Below are 16,664 nucleotides of genomic sequence, written 5' to 3' on the forward strand. Positions count from 1 at the left end.
TGTGGGAGGAGTGAAAAAATGACCTAATTTCTCCATATTAAAAGTGTGAATTATTTAATAATACTCATTTTTAAACATAATTGCATCATCTGCTGGGATTCTACGCCCTCCATGTAGCATCACTTAAAGTCATCCACTCCTCAATTAAGAGATGCAGGGCCTTTCCTTCAAATTTTGCCAATAACAATTACAAGCATGGAACATATGGTTGAACTCCTCTCTATAATTCATTCTCATCTACATTCCTATCATGGCATTGAACTCAAACTATACAGTGGAAAGGGGTATTACCGCTGGTTATCGAAAACAAAGTGAAATAAAAATAAGAAATAAAATGTCACTTAAAATATTGAGAGTAAAGACGTTGAGAAACCAGGCTTGTTTTTGTGGTTGTTTTTACTGCTTCCAAACTGATGTGGAGGTCTGCCAAAAAGAACTGAATTCTCCTTGTATCATGGAACAGAGTCTTTTGGGAGAAAGAGACTAGATCTTTCATAGATCTCCCTATACTGTACATTCATACACATCACTTCTTCTTGCAGCTGACTCGGTGACAAAGGTTCTCCTGTTTTCAGCATCACTTCATATCACACCATTGTGCCCTGAAGCAGCTATGGATTCATACAAGATCATCCAGCATGTAAGTATCAGTGACACAGGAGCATGCGATTCATGAAGAAGAGGCCTCAAGGTAAGGCTGAACGTAGTGCAATATGTGTTTCCGTATAAATAAAGCTAAATTAAACTAACAGTACTCTTTTTTCTTCCCATGAAATAATTTTAATTATGTGGCTTTTGGGAACTATTTATTATTGGGGGGAAAGGACATGTTAAGAGTAATAGCTTAAAATACTAAGTTTCACTGTCTGTTAAAAGCTTGGGGACAGGAAATAGCCTCATAAATTTCTGAATCTATAATCTTTTGTCGGTGCTCAAATGACCTTTATCAAAATGCAAAGATGAAGGTAAACAAGGTCAATGCATTTCTCACTTCTAATCTGCTTTAACTAGCATTTGGTAGCAGACATTTTTCATTAACATGTTTTATTAGTGTTTACGTTCTGTGAAGCACCTTAATTTTTGTTTCCATAATGGCAAACTATCAGTTTTTAAGGGTGACAATCTTCTAGTAAAAATAATAGCGGAAAACAACACTGGGGCAAAAATGTTTGCAACAGAATTTTGCTAATTTTTAAAACTATAGTTATTTAGAAACTCCACATTTTAGCTTAATAAAATCAAGTTCCTCTTTTGAATTGGTCAAAAACATGTATGCAACCTATTATTGTTGTCGGTTACAGACTAGGCCATGAGTATCTTAGAACACTTCGGAAAAACAGAATCCTGAGTATTACGGAGAGAGTAAAATATAAAATCAAAGTAGAAACTCTAGTTAGAAAACATAAGTGCTATTGTAAGTAACTTTGTGATTGTAATGGCTTTAGTTAGGTGGAGCATCACAGGATAGGATCCCTATTCAGTTAAACACAGGGAAACAGACAAGGAAACTTTCCTTCCATTGTTCTACTAGGGAGAGTATCTAAAAGTGTTTGCCTATTGTTAAAGTTCTAAACAGCTCTGATAAAATAAAAGACTTGAACTAAGAAATAGAATACGTTTTCCCACCGAATGAAGAGCTATTTTTAAATTATGTGTGTGTGCACGTGCACATGTGCATATGTATGTTTGTACGATGTCTGTTTGCATGGATGCATCAGAGTGTTTGATGACCACTGAGCGATGGTGTTGCTACCAAATGTTATTTTGATGAAAATCGAAAAACGAGAGGAAGTCATAAGAGAAGGGATTTTAGAAGGAGAAGAAACAGGAGAAAAATATAATTACAGAGAAAGGCAAGAGAAAAGTAGAGAGGAGAAAGAGAGAAACAAAAAGATACATATACGCAGGAGGAGGAATGACATGGAGAGAGGTAAAAAGGAATGTAAAAAAGAAAGAGAAAGAAAGAAAGAAAGAAAGAAAGATTGGTTTATCGTTATAGAATTTCACAAAATACAATTGTTAAAAATCTGCAGCTTAATCAGTAGCAAAGTATCAGAAGTTTACTAATAGTGCCTGCATTTATCCATTAAATACGTAGAAGCCTGAAAGATTGTGTGTGTGTTTATGATTACCATAATGAAATAGCCATTTGGCCTTTAACAAACATATAACTAACTCACTATAAAAACCACACTGGTTTTAATATAGAAAATAACATTTTCATTATCCAGGCTCCAAGGGTGTCAGAAAACTCATTTAAAATAATCTGAATATAAAATAACTGTATTTGCATAGGAAAATGAAAATAGACCCAAAACAAAAGCCATATGTACCACAGCATCATTTAATTTAGAAATGGAAGGGTTTTAAGATATTTCCCGATAATGTACTCTAAAAAATTCGTTCTACCTTGCATATCTATAAATCTTAACTTTCAAGTCTAAGAAGAACGTAAAACTTGAGGTCAGACACTTGTAGTTTTTTAGGACTCATCAGAGTTATTAAACATGAATATTTATATCTTTGAAAATTGTATCCTCTTCCATACAAACTAATCATAAACACTAATGTTTTCCCTTCAAATTCAACTGGAACGCAGTGACTTTTAACTATTACTTTTAAACATATAATTCGTTTATTATTTTGTAAAAGTACTCGGAATTGGTGGGTAGTTACAGAAACTTCCAAGATAGACACTTTAAAAACTTTAGAATGTGATCATCTTTTTAATCTAGTTCAGTCTGGAATACAAAGACAGAAGTTTGGCCATTTTTTACTGATTATTTGCTCATAAGAAAACAGATCTGAACTATCTTATAAAACTGAGTCCATTCTCCTAGTTTCATTTTTTTGTTCATTTCTTGTTTTTTTGTTTGATGAAAACTTAGTATTCATTACTTTCCTTTGTACTGAAAACACAAATAAGCAAGTAATCAATTAAACTAACATACAAAGTGGATAAGTCTGCATGATATGAAGGGTTTCTTTGATTACTTGCCTTTATGCATTTCTCCAGGAGTACTCAGCAAATTGTAGTCAATTTATAAATGACATTCAAAGTCAGAATTTTTATCAGGAGTACTCAATAATAAGCTATTTCTCAGGTATATCTGAAGATATATTTACATACTCTACAATTTGCTTCTTCTGTTATAACTCTAGAAAACAAATCATGATTTAAAAAAGCATCTATGAGAAAGACCAAAAGAAGGCACCTACTGAAACTAAACCACGTTGGCTCAAATTGGGTAACTTCTTTATTTGTTGAAGTAGATTAATTTGATATGACCACTTACATATGCCTAAAGAAGTTGAATTGAAAGTGGATAGTAAAAGGAGTCAAATAGATTATTTTTTACTAGTAAATAGTAAAAATAGCAATTCTTAAAATGTATCAAGCATTTGACATAAGTCAACATCTATGAATGATAAAAATTCTCAGCAAAGGCAGAAAGAGAGGGAAACTTCTTCAACTGTATAAAGAGCATCTACCAAAAAACAAACAAACAAACAAAAAACATGTATAACTAATATTATATTTACCAGTGAAAGACTGAAAGTTTTCACTCTTGCTTTCACCACTTTTATTCACCATTGTGCTAAAAGACCCATTAAGTTCAACAAGGCAAGAAAAATAAATAAAAGATAAATTAAAAAGGAAGGGGAAATTTCTCAGTTACTATACTCGCAGATAATATTACTGTTTAGGCAGGAAATAAAAAGGAATTAAAAAAAAACAAATTGGAAACAAAACTTCTTAGAACCAATAAATAAGGTTGCCGTATTCAAGGTCATCACACAAAAATCAATTATATTTCAATATTCTAGCAACGAACTATTGAAAACTGAACTTTCAAAAGCAATCCATTTATCATAGTTCCCTACGAATCAAATGCTTAGAAAAAAATATTTTCAATAACAAGTACAGAATCTGTGCCCTGAAAATTACAAAAGTTGATGAAATAAATCAAAGAAGATCTAAATAAATGAAGAAATATATTGCATTTATGGAGTGGAAGACTCAGCAAGGTAAAGCTGTCAATGTTCCTCAAATAATCTATACATGTAATATAACAACATTCAGATTTACAGCATGATTCCCTGTAAATACAGACAAGGATTCTAAAATTCATAATGGAAAGCAAAGTGACTATAATAGCCAAAAAAAATTTTGAAAAAGAAGAATAAAGTTGAGGGAATCACACTATCTATTTTAAGAGTTATTATGAAGCTGCACTAATCAAGACAGTGTAGTACTGTAGACAGAAAAGACACATAGATCAATAGAACAGAGAAGACTGTCCATAAGTAGCCCACAGAAATTCGGCCAATTGATTTTTGACACAGTTTCAAAAGGCAATTCGATAGATAATTCAATAGAAATGAACCTTAAACTACACCTCTCTCCCTCTCTTTCTATGTGTGTGTGTGTGTGTGTGTGTGTGTGTGTGTGTGTGTGTGTTATACATATGTATGGATGTATACATATATATAATGTATGTATGTATCAAATGTATGTATCAAAATGGACCACACCTCTAAATATAAATGTAAACCTGTACATTTAAGAAAACCTAGCAGAAAACCTTTGTGACTTGGCAATATGCAGAGTTCTTAGACATGATACCAAAAGCATAATCCATAGCCCAAAAAAAAAAACAAAAAAAAACTCCAGACTGATGCAGCCATTTGGGATTTACTTTAAAGCAATGTAAACTATGTTCACACAAAGATTTGAAAGATTTGTACATAAGTATTTACAGGAGCCCTCTTTGTCAAAACTGGAATCAGCCCATATATCTTTCAATAGGTGAATAGATAAACAGACTGTGGTACATGCATACATTGGACAACTATTTAGCAATAAAAAAAAACAAAAAAAAAAAAAACTAGTGACGCAACAACTTAGATGCACCTCGAAAGCATTTTGGTGATTGAAGGAAGCCACTCATAGAAAATTTCACCCTGTATAATTTCATTTATAAAACTTTTCAAAAAACCAAAAACTATGATGACATAGAACAGATCAGTGAATGGCAAGTTTTAAAACTGCCTAGGGAGATACAGCATGAAGATTTTCAACTCCTGAACTGTTTACTAGCCTGATTGTGGTGGTGGTTTCATGAAGCTTTTATATGTACATGATTAAAAATACATGGAACTCTACATTCAAAAAAAGTTCATTACTATATGCTCAAAAAGGTAATTCGAAAATTAAATCTAAGGTGATATCTGCCTGTCATATATGCTGAAGATCCTTCTGCCTCACAGAGAATTATAAAACTATAAGCTCTTTTACTAAGTTTCTTCAATAAGGAGTGTTTCTGAACTTTTAAAAAATTATACAAAGCCAACTTATAAAACCTATGTAGAAATTCCGTATTCATTTGGACAGACTACGAATGGATTCAGGATATAAAGATCTATTCAGCCACACTAGCAAACGCAAGCAACAGCTCTGTAAGACAGTCACCTTAATATGAATTATTTAGCTAAATTTTCATTTCTTTCAAAGATGTTTTCCTTGTGTGCAGTTCCTGTTTACCCAACCATAACATAAATACTTCAAACGAAGTTTGCAGACACAATTTATTGCAAAGGGATGGCTTTTCTTTCTGTAAAAATAGGTCCCACACCCAACCTGGAGCTTGAACTCATGACCTTGAGGTCAAGAGTTGCATGCTTTACCGAATAAGCCAGCTAGACTCCCCAACAAAGGAATGGCTTTTTATTTCAATGCAGGAAACAAACAAGGCTATATTGCGAAGAACGGGGATCCATCCTCAGAAACGGTGAGTTGTTTTTGTTTTTGTTTTTAAGAAAATACCTTGTGTATTGATTCTACATTTGGGAGTGAACAGAATATATTTGTAAAGAGTGTAAACACATTGAATATGAAATGATTAGCATCTAAGATATACCAAAGTGTATTAAAATACCTTCAAAATAGTTTTACAACTTTGGTGGTAAAATTAGGATATACTATTTAAAAGATGTTGTTTTATACTTTATATAAGATAATATATGAAAATTTCTTAGTTATCTAATACAATTCCATTATAACTTTTACATTTTTTTAAGTCCTGCATGCAGCACTGTAATACTCATGAAATAATGATAACTGGAGGAAAGTCTGAGCAATTTTAAAACAATATTTGGATTTCTAGGAAATGAGACAACTATGGATAAGAAAATTAAAGACATCATCATTTTGAATCTCATTTCTAATTAATTTCTAAGAAAGAAAACATCAGAAAACTATTTTCAAAGGTATCCCTGCAAAAGGAAGAGAAAAAAAAAATAATTCAATCATTAAGAAAGTGGATTGTATGGTTTAGTCTTTCTCATCACAGATGCTATTTCAGTAAATTCTGGAATTCAATCTGTGATTAATCCAATCACTATGTGATAAATATGTCCACAATACCTTGGTGCTAATTTGCCAGTGTTCTCTTATATTTCCCATTACAGACTTATGGGGCAGTCAGGAAATTTCCTATGGAGAGAACAATTTTTGACAAAACAAACAGCTCTCGCATTTCCAGAATCATTGGTGTGGAAATGTAGGAGGCAGTGCTTTATAAACTGCTGGCATCCTTGCTATTCTTTTACCTTTCTATGTCTGTTTCTTTACCAGAAAGGAGACCTTTGAGACAGAGGCTCAGTGGGTAAATTCATTCCACAAACATACGTTTAGCTCAGACCTGAGGCAATATAAAAATTCCAGCAGTCAACAATATAAAATTCACAATTGCTGAGACCCAATCAAGAATTGTAAGGTCTGCAACAAGTTAAGAAAATATAACCCACGGCTGGGAGAAAAATCAATCGATGAAAACAGATCCTGGCATGAAAGAGATGATGGAATTAACCAACAAGAATCTTAAATATTAGAATATTAAAAATATGGTCAAGAACGTAAAAGCCTGGCTTTGAGAGCAAGTGCCTTCTTAAAATTTGAGCCCTAAGTACCTCCCTTGTATCATTTTCATCTTGGGCACGAAGGAGAGAAGTAGATGATATAGAAAAGACCCAAATGGAACTTCTAAAAATGAAAACTACAACATTTGAAATTAAAAATACACTGAATAGGACCGACAGCAGATTAGACACTGAGAAGGAAAAGACGCAGCATTTTGTACCAGGTTCTAAAAGCATATTTGCCTCAGTGTCTTGATAAATTTGTAATATATTTATGTCGAATACAAGAAGACTCTCCCAAAGGTTGCGATACAAATATGAAGAAAGGTTTCATTCTAGAGGTATTGACTTAGCATAGGAATTATTAAAGAGAAATGAAAGTATGTCTTTGACATACTTCGACTCTTTAAAGTCATTATTTTGAGAAAACTGGCTTCTCACACACGAATTTGGGGTTGGATGTGTAGTTATGGTGTTAAATCATATCATTACAGCTTCAGCTATACTAAGATGATCAGTGTTTTCCTCATCCAGGGGCACAGGGGAGTGGAATTTTGAAAATTCTTTTGAATTACGGACATAAGGTTGACTGCACATATTGATGCCATTGGGGTGAAAACAAAGCCAAACAAGTTGAACTTTTCCCTTAATTCAAAGGCACTGCTTTTCACATTGATAGTAAGCATTCTCTTTGCAGCAGACTGAACACAAGGGAGTGTTAAGAGGTGAATAATTCACTTTAAGCCTTTTCATACCGACATCGCTTCTGATAGCTTTGCCTTCAACAGAATATATGGTGTGGTTCTTTCTACATTGCTGAAGTAGGCAACAGCACTTTAAGCCACCACTTATAAAGTTATCTGACAGCACCTATGGCTTTGGAATTTTCAAAGTGCATGAGGTATGGCAATAACTGTATTTATCAATGATTTTCAAAATAATACATTTTATACAAGTATAGTGTGGTCGACATTTGTGTTTTGCTACTAAAGCCATAATAAAAACATGAGAAATTCTTACCACATTTAGCAAAAGCTAGCATTACTTTAAATTAGAAATGAGAGAGCAAGAACAGCCACATCCTGTAAGCAAGCATTTTAAGTCTACAGCTCAATTAGGATGACTTAGATGATTTTGTTCTGAAAGTAATGAGTCTGTATATTAAACCCTTTTGCAAATGTTAACTCTTTCATAAACAACACTGATAATTTTAATAATAACTTGTATGCTGGAGTTTAGTCATTTAATTTATGAATTTTAAAGAAAATCAGCTTTGAGAAGAAAGAAGAATGTTGAAATAATCAAAAGGTAAGAGGAGTGCTGTTTGTTATCTAGAAAAGCACACAAAGTAGAGAATGCTGTGCATTCTCTTTTTTATTTTTGCTGAAGTTTGGAGTCCATAGGCCACCAAGGTGCCCCTGAATGCTAGATGTGCTTTCTCTCTGGCAATGGCATAGAGTTATGCCATAAGTTGATGTCTTAGGGAAAAAAATTCAAACTTTGAGTGGCTGACTTTAATACCTGCAATTAGTCCATTCTCTTTAGTAAGGTCAGTCTCTATCTCAACCCTAGCTTATACCCAGTCTTTTTGTTTTCTTCCAGTGGTGGTAGTGGTGGGGAGAGTTGGGAGTTCTATTCTTTTCTGTTTGGTTGTTTGTTTGTTTGGTTGGTTGGTTGGTTGGTCGGTTGGTTGGTTTTGGCTATCTCTCAGCCAGATATATTGTCTTAGAAGATTCTTCTCTGCTTTCCTCCTATGGTGCTCTTTTTCTCTATCAAGAATATGGAAGATTTATCCCACCAGAGGGAATACCTACAACTGGATTCTCTGCCATCAGGCCTCCAAACTAAGAACCCAAAGGTAAATGTAGCCAGTGAAAATTCATTAGAAGTCTGAACTTCTAGAACTCCGACATATGAAGAGAAAGAAAAGGGAGGGAGACAAATTGGTGACTCACCATTTTATTTATTGTCACTGTGAATGCAAGATACATTTCTTAAACTCTTATTTCGTTAATGTTAAAAACTTGCTAATAAGTGAAAGAAAAATTTGATAAATTAATTTATTTAGATTCAAGCCAGTTTTCAGTCTAATTTATTTAGCTAATATGGACATGTTTTGAAACTATACTGCACTGAATCTAAATTTATGGAAACAGAGTCATTGTGTACCTTCTATGTTAGGAGGCTTGGAGTATGCTGTTCCATTTTAGTATCCACACAACAGTATTATTGATATTTATTATTCATTCTCCTTAATTGCCCTAGGACACATACTAATGTTACTGTCTACATTTTTTTAACAGAGAAATGACATTTAAGAGAAATGACAGCTAACTAACTTTCATAAAGTTACCCTTCATATACCCAATTCACTGCAGAACAACGTACTTGCCGGGAACCACCAGGACCAGTCAGTATCTGTGCTACCTCTCTGGCAAATAGAGAAAAATCAGGATCCATCCCAACATTTTCAGAACTAAGTTAATGAGAAATGAATGTAACTTGACTTGAAATGCTTTTAAAAATTACGTTACACACCAAGCAAAAATAGTACTACCATCCCCCGTACTAATAAGACAACTCACTGAAAGAGTATGCACGTTTACCTTTCCATACTTGCACATTAAATTATTTGAATATGCTGAGCATTGCATATAACTCCAATAACTAGATTTTCTTCCTTTGGCCAGTAACATAAAAAGGTAATAATGGCCGTGTATTATCAAACAGTCTAATGCAAGCAGTAGGCTTAACTGTATGATTACTTACCATCATGACAGTCATATAAATTGTCAAAATAGGCACTTCTGAACACTTACCTTTTAAAGTGCAAAAGAAATTCAAAGTATTACATGTAGCCAATCATTACAGAAAATTCCCCAAAAATAACTAATTTAAAAGATATAAATAACTAATTTAAGTAACTAATTTAAAAACCAAACTGTCTGTCACATATCATCAGTTTGTTTTTTTTTTCCAAAATACACTAAAGTTTAAAACATTACAGATACAATGATTTTGGTACACACAGTTCACCAGTCTTCCTCCTCCAAATAACATTGTTGATCAGAAGATAAAGTCTATTATTATTCAAATAATCAGTTAAATTTTGCAAATGAAAGAAAAAAAAATATCAGCAAGATCAGGTTCCTGTCTGATTTTGCATCTGCCTTTCAACTCATCACCTGTATAGGTGCATTCCAGTTCCTAATAGTAAAAAAAAAAAAAAAAAAAAAAAAAATAGAAGGAATTCAAGGTGAAATTGAAGGATTAAATACCTTTCTTACTTTTTCCTTCCTCTAAAATTTAAATTTTTTTTAATGTTTATTTTTGAGAGAGACAGAGACAGGATGCGAGTGGGTTAGGGGCAGAGAGAGAGAGAGGGAGACACAGAATCCGAAGCAGGCTCCAGGCTCTGTGCTGTCAGCACAGAGCCCAACGTGGGGCTCAAACTCATGAACTGTGAGATCATGCCCTGAGCCGAAGTCGGACGCTCGACTGACTGAGCCACCCAGGTGCCCCTCCTCTAGCACATTAATAAAGAATTTTTAACTCTTTATAAAAGGAAGTTTTTTTTTTTTCAAATTTATTTACTTTTGAGAGAGAGAGAGTGCGCACAAGCAGTGGAGGGGCAAAAAGAGAGGCAGAACACAAGCAGGGGAGGGGCAGAGAGAGAGAGGGAGACACAGAATCCAAAATAGGCTCCAGGCCCTGAACTGTCAGCACAGAGCCCAACGCAGGGCTCTAATTCACAAACTGTGAGATCATGACCTGAGCCAAAGTCTGATGTAATCAACTGAGCCACCCAGGTACCCTGAGAATTTTTAACTTTATGAGCAACAATTCATGCAAACAGCCAACCAATCAATTTATTTTATAATAATTAGTAAATAATTATTTATTTTAAATAATTACTTTGGGGGAATTTTGTGGTCCTGGTCTTTTGCATGGGTTTCAAAGATAAGTTACTAACCCCTTCCAAAACAACAAAAAATATATACAAATTTAAATTTTCAGGGGCACCTGGGTGTCTCAGTTAAGTGTCTGACTCTTGATTTCGACTCAGGTCATGATCTCATGATTTAGGAAACTGAGACCTGTGTCAACAGGAGCCTGCTTGGGATTCTCTCAGTCTCTCTCTCTCTCTCCTTCTCTCTCTCAAAATAAATAAATAAACTTTAAATTTTCCAGAAAAAAATATCCATTGTAATGAAAAACAAAATGAGTAATGTAAGAGTACAATTACAAAAACTTAGGAGATAATATACAGGGAATTTGGAAGATCTGCCCTGATATATGACTTTAACAAAGTAAAGGCATTCCTAAGTTTGAAGAAGAAATTAATTATTAATCAAATTTATGAGTATTAGATTACTAGAATATTTATCATTTTTCCCTCTGAAATACAGGAATAAGTATCGCATTCAAAATGTATGATTCAATGGAAAGAGTCTATTTTAGGTTGGTATTCATACCTGAAATTAAAATAAAGCTAAGTGTCTTTACTAATGCTAACAGATTTTTAATTAAACATTAGCACAAAATGAAATGAAATATCTCTAGTCTTTATCAGACTGACACTTAATACCTAATTCAAGTATCCCCAGCTTTCTTTGCTTGGACACTTCAGTGCTAAGAATTTTTCTCCTCTGGAAAAAGCAGCTGGCTTACCCAGACAATCATTTCATGAGATAATAGGCCTGCATTCTTCCATATCTAGTTTGAAACAACAGACAAATATCTTGATCTTGTTAGAGGTTATTTGTAATTTACATGGTACAGGTTTTTCGGGTTTTTTTTTTTTTTATAAATACACAAACGGAAAGAAATTAAGAAATGTTAACAGTTAATCATACCTTACAAAAATGGTGTAAGGCCCACTATCTGTTTTTGAAAATCAAGTTTTATTGGAACTCAGCCATGCCCTTTCATTTACATGTTGTCGATGGCTGTTTTCATGCTTCAATGGCAGAGATGAATAGTTTTGATGGAAACTATATGGCCCACAAACCCTAAATATTTACTATCTGATCCTTAATAGGAAAAGTTGCAGGCTCTTGGCTTAGAAAAACTAAGTCTCACCTCTTAATGTTATAATTAAAATTTTTAGTCTACTCACTCCTGTAGATAAAATACTAATGAGGCATTTTCACATATACACTATGTTTAATTAGGTCATAGTTTAAAAAAACAAGAAAACACACAAGTTATTTTCATCTTCTGTGGGACACAGACTTCTCTCCCAGAGTATCCATTTGGAAATTGCCTGATTGAAAAATTGTTCATATTTTTTAAGTGGATTTCAGTGTTAGGTGATTTGCAGCATGTTTATATTCAATTCCAAACTACTTAAAACTGTGCAAACAGTACCATCATGGGAACACCTGAAAACAAAATGTACTTAGGCACATTAAGTTTCCTGAAGTGTATTACAAGTTCCTCTAGAGTGTACTTAGAATAAGAGTAAGTAACCTGTTCTTTCCCAGAGAAAAGAACTCTTCCGTTCTTGGTCCTTTGTCTCCTGTGCTTCCTTACATATTTTACAGGGTGATTTTGTCAGTGTTTCTCAACCTCTCCAAATCTAAACTTCCTTTCAACTTCACCAAGTGGAACCATTATAATTATTTCTATTTTATGGGTGGAAAAACTGAGGCCTATGGAATTCATGAAAGGCTAGTTGGAGGTCCCTTTATGAGTAAGTAATAGGAATAAGTTTCTTTTGACTCAAAATCTCACACTCTTTCAAATAAAATCCTGCAAGTCCTGTATGACCCATCTCCCTTTTGTGAGTATTGTGCTTTGCTTTCTAGACTATTTATCACTGTCTGATGTATTTTACAGATTTATTACTTTCATTCTAATAATGCTTGTTAATCAATGCTCCCTACAGAGTTCTGATACCAGGTCACACCCCCCCGCCTTCCCGAATGGCTTTGTTCCTGCAATTGTTCAGCTCTGAATCATAATAAACACAGAGGAAAGCAATGAGGTCTACTGGACAGCTTTGGTTCAAATACAAGAATCAAAGCCAGTTCTATGATCAAATCTGAGAATCTGAGAATCTGCTTCTGGAGTCTCCAAAATCTGGAAATATTTTCACTCTATAAGACCAACTTACAGAACCTCTTGAAACTACTTGCTGGCTATCAATTTGAAAGATCTTGTGGCAATGTGTCGTACGTACATAGGTCCCAGCAGAGATGTGAGGCTTAATATATGAAGGCCTTAAAGAATTCTTTTCCAAATTGACCTGCCTTCTAGGAACTAAGTTTCACTACTCAAAGTAGCAATTATTCATGCTGTAGGATGTTTTCATACTCCATCAATACCTCCATAGGAATGCAGGCCAAACATGATATCCCAACTGGTATAGAAACAAAAACCCTAAACTCTGAGTCACATGACATTAATTTTCTATTTCTTGCTAGCTGTATATATGTGAGTAATATTTCTGTGCTTCAATTTTCTCACATGAAAAGAAGTGTAAATGAAATCAGATGTTATCATATGTCTCTAACTCTCTCGTATTCATTGCTCTACAACAGTTCTTTTGTGAAAACTTCTCTTCAGTTTCTACCTGGGGTGAGCTTTACTTACCACAAGTTCTTTCTGCATGAAAAGCACTGTTCTGAAAGAAGACTTAACATCTTTCCACTTCAGAGTTCACTTTGGTGGTTTAAGAAGTTTAAAATATCTGCAAATTATTTTTTTTGCAAGACAGTCTATCAAAAATTGATCACTTTTTAAAATGTCTATTTAGCATTTAAAACAAGGGTGCCTCGGTGGCTCAGTCAGTTAGGTGTCTGACTCTTGATTTCAGCTCAGATCATGATCTCACAGTTCGTGAGTTCAAGCCCCAAATCAGACTCCATGCTGTTAGTGCGGAGCCTGGTTGGGATTCGCTCTCTCTCCCTCTCTTTCTGCCTCTCCCCTGCTCTCTTTCTGTCTCAAAATAAATAAATAACCTTTAAGAAAAAAAGCATTTAGAACAAAGTAACCAATCCTGGTTTAAAGAGGTATAAACTGAAATTTGGAATAAAATAAATTAGCATTCAGGGCGCCTGGGTGGCTCAGTCTGTTAAGAGTCCGACTTCGGCTCAGGTCATGTTCTCACGGTCCGTGAATTTGAGCCCCACGTGAGGCTCTGTGCTGACCTTTGGAAGCCTGAAGCCTGCTTCGGATTCTGTGTCTGACCCTCCCCCGTTCATGCTCTGTCTCTCTCTGTCTCAAAATAAATAAAAAACGTTAAAAAATAAAAATAAATATTAAGTATTAAATATTAAATAAATATTTAATATTAAATATTAAAAAAATAAAAATAAATAAATTAGCATTCTAATAAAATTACTTTTTTTATAATCGTAAGTATTCTGGTTTAAAATTGTACTCTTGCATAATTGCTAACATGAAATATTATTTTTATGGAGAATATGTCTGCATATCAGTTACCTGCTTCCATGTGTTACATCATTTGCTGTTAACAATAATAATTGTATGTGTTAATATTCATTCAAAATTTAGTATTGATCATATCCTTTATATGCATAATCATATTTCATCTTTAATTCTTATGACAATTTTATGAGGAACAAATATTATTACACCTAATAAGAAACCAGAAAAAAAAAAATAAAGGTTAAGCATCTTACTCTGGACAGAAAAGCTAATTTTTTTTTTTTTTTTTTTTTTTTTTAGACCAAGAACCTTGGGAATTGAATCTCAGTGTAAAGACTCAAACCATCAATCAGGGAGGAACTGACTAAATGAATTATCCATTAATTGGCCCAGAATTCCATTATTGTTCAGATAATATGAAACCACATTGTTGACATGGAATAGTGTCTATGTATGAGACATTTATATTTTTAGGCAAAATCTAGTCGTGTGTCCTGCATGTGTTTGCACATTACAGCATGGGAAGATAGACAGGTTTATAATCCCTTATTCAAAATCCTTGCACTCAGACATGTTTTGTAATCCTTAAGTCTTCCATATCTCAGAATGACATTTTGTTCTACATGTCATGTATGGCCCATCCCAGCAGAGACTGATACAATACCTCAAATTTAAACATATTAGTATTTCTTCAGTTAAAAAAAAAAAAATGTTGATATTAACACTAAGTGGGACAAGTAAAGATTAAAAATAATCTTAAATCAGTTCAGATCTAAGTTCTTTGGATTTTTATTTAGAGAAGGGATTGTGGGTCTGAACAACAAAAGATTAGCAATAACTACCTCTGAGTACTAAATTATAAGCAATTATAACTTTTTAAATGCAACTTTCTCTATTTTCAGTCCACAAACATGTAATGAGTTCTTACTATACACCAGGTGCTGTTTTAGGTATGGTTTTTTAGTGGAAGTTTTGCAGTAAAAATTCCTCTTAAAATTAGGAAAAAAATACAGTCATTTAAGTTTGGGAAAAACCAGAAAGAGAGAAACTCAAAGACACACATACTGGACCGAAAACCTGAAGTTATTTTAAATGCAAAAACATGGATCTTCTTGCATAGAAGAGTTTTGGAATAGTTGCAGTTATTCCTGAGAGTAAAATCTCTTCTAGGGAAACTATTGACTTGGTAAAAATCAAATAGGAAAGGAGTAAGTGGCCCTGCAGTCAAATGTAGCCAATTCATCCCTGGAGGCTGACTACAAACTCCCAGTTCAATGTTAGAGTAGTTGAAATCCAAAAGGCAATACACTAGCGGTGCCTGACTCTCAACTACACAGGTCCAGAGGCACAGTCTCAATGGAGTAGCTTCATCTTTAGGATATCTGTCACGGAGCCAAAAATTCAAGGGCCCCCAAATCTCATATATTTACATTTCAATTGTCCTTGAAAAACTATTCTTTAAGGGTCACTTAATCCTAGGTTTAAAGAAATATTATGTCTTCTTTTACGTGCACTAGACATATTACGTATAAATATGAAACACAAAGTAGATAATTTGTCCCCCAAAGAAGTGAAAAAGTGGAAGAATTCTTCTCTTTGCTGAGGGCCTGCATTCTCCTTCCTTCTTCTGAAAATGGAATCAGGCTGTCATACATAGTTTGAAAAATAGGTTTTTCCTGTCTCTGAAGGAGCATGAGTTTATTCAAGCAGAGTGAGGTAGTTTATAAAAGCTATACACTTAATATAAAAAAGACAAAGTATAAAACTCTTCCTGTAGTCTAATTTGATTTAAGGCTCCTGATACCTCTTTTCTTGAGAGGACAGAACATAACAATATGAAATGGTGCACCTACTAGCACTGTGCATAAATAGCTCAAGCTGAATGTGTAACAATAAGGTCTCCGTCTATTATTGCAGAACCAATAAATAAGCATAATGAAAATCATGACATACTATTACATTACTCTGTGTTGCCTCTATTCATTAAAAAAAAGATGAGCGCATTTAAAATAATTTCACACGTCAAATGACAGTAAGCCTTCCAATCGAGATGATGTCGAAGGGAATATTTGTAAAGGGCAGATGCACGGTCTTATGTGGCTTATATCAACATTACAATAGAAGCATGAAGAATCTGATAAATAACTACTTCATCCCAAATGATAGTAGCATAGTAGCCCAGTTACATCATTCGCCTGCGCTACGTGTGTTCTGTTGTTATGAAGTCAATAAAAAACACATTAAAAAGCTTTAGAACAGACTTCCCTGTCAATTAGCCCTTGGATGGATTCTACTTTTTCTGTTTCTCTGTTGATTTAATATACTAGATCATATTAGCAGCATTGGCT

General features: G+C 33.9%; 1 protein-coding gene and 1 long non-coding RNA gene across 5 annotated transcripts in view; one reads left to right on the forward strand and one right to left on the reverse strand.

Annotated features, from left to right (window-relative positions):
* PCDH17 (protocadherin 17) overlaps positions 1-16,664 on the reverse strand; it is a 99,887-nt gene that overhangs the window by 63,276 nt on the left and 19,947 nt on the right. The window lies entirely within an intron of this gene.
* Positions 569-8,598, forward strand: LOC109247155 (uncharacterized). The gene is made up of 3 exons (XR_002071616.2): positions 569-691; positions 5,743-5,792; positions 7,619-8,598. It is a non-coding gene; the product is annotated as an uncharacterized LOC109247155 (long non-coding RNA).

The sequence above is a fragment of the Panthera pardus genome, unplaced genomic scaffold (assembly GCF_024362965.1).
Source record: "Panthera pardus isolate Hobbes unplaced genomic scaffold, ASM2436296v1 HiC_scaffold_1, whole genome shotgun sequence".
NCBI lineage: Eukaryota > Metazoa > Chordata > Mammalia > Carnivora > Felidae > Panthera > Panthera pardus.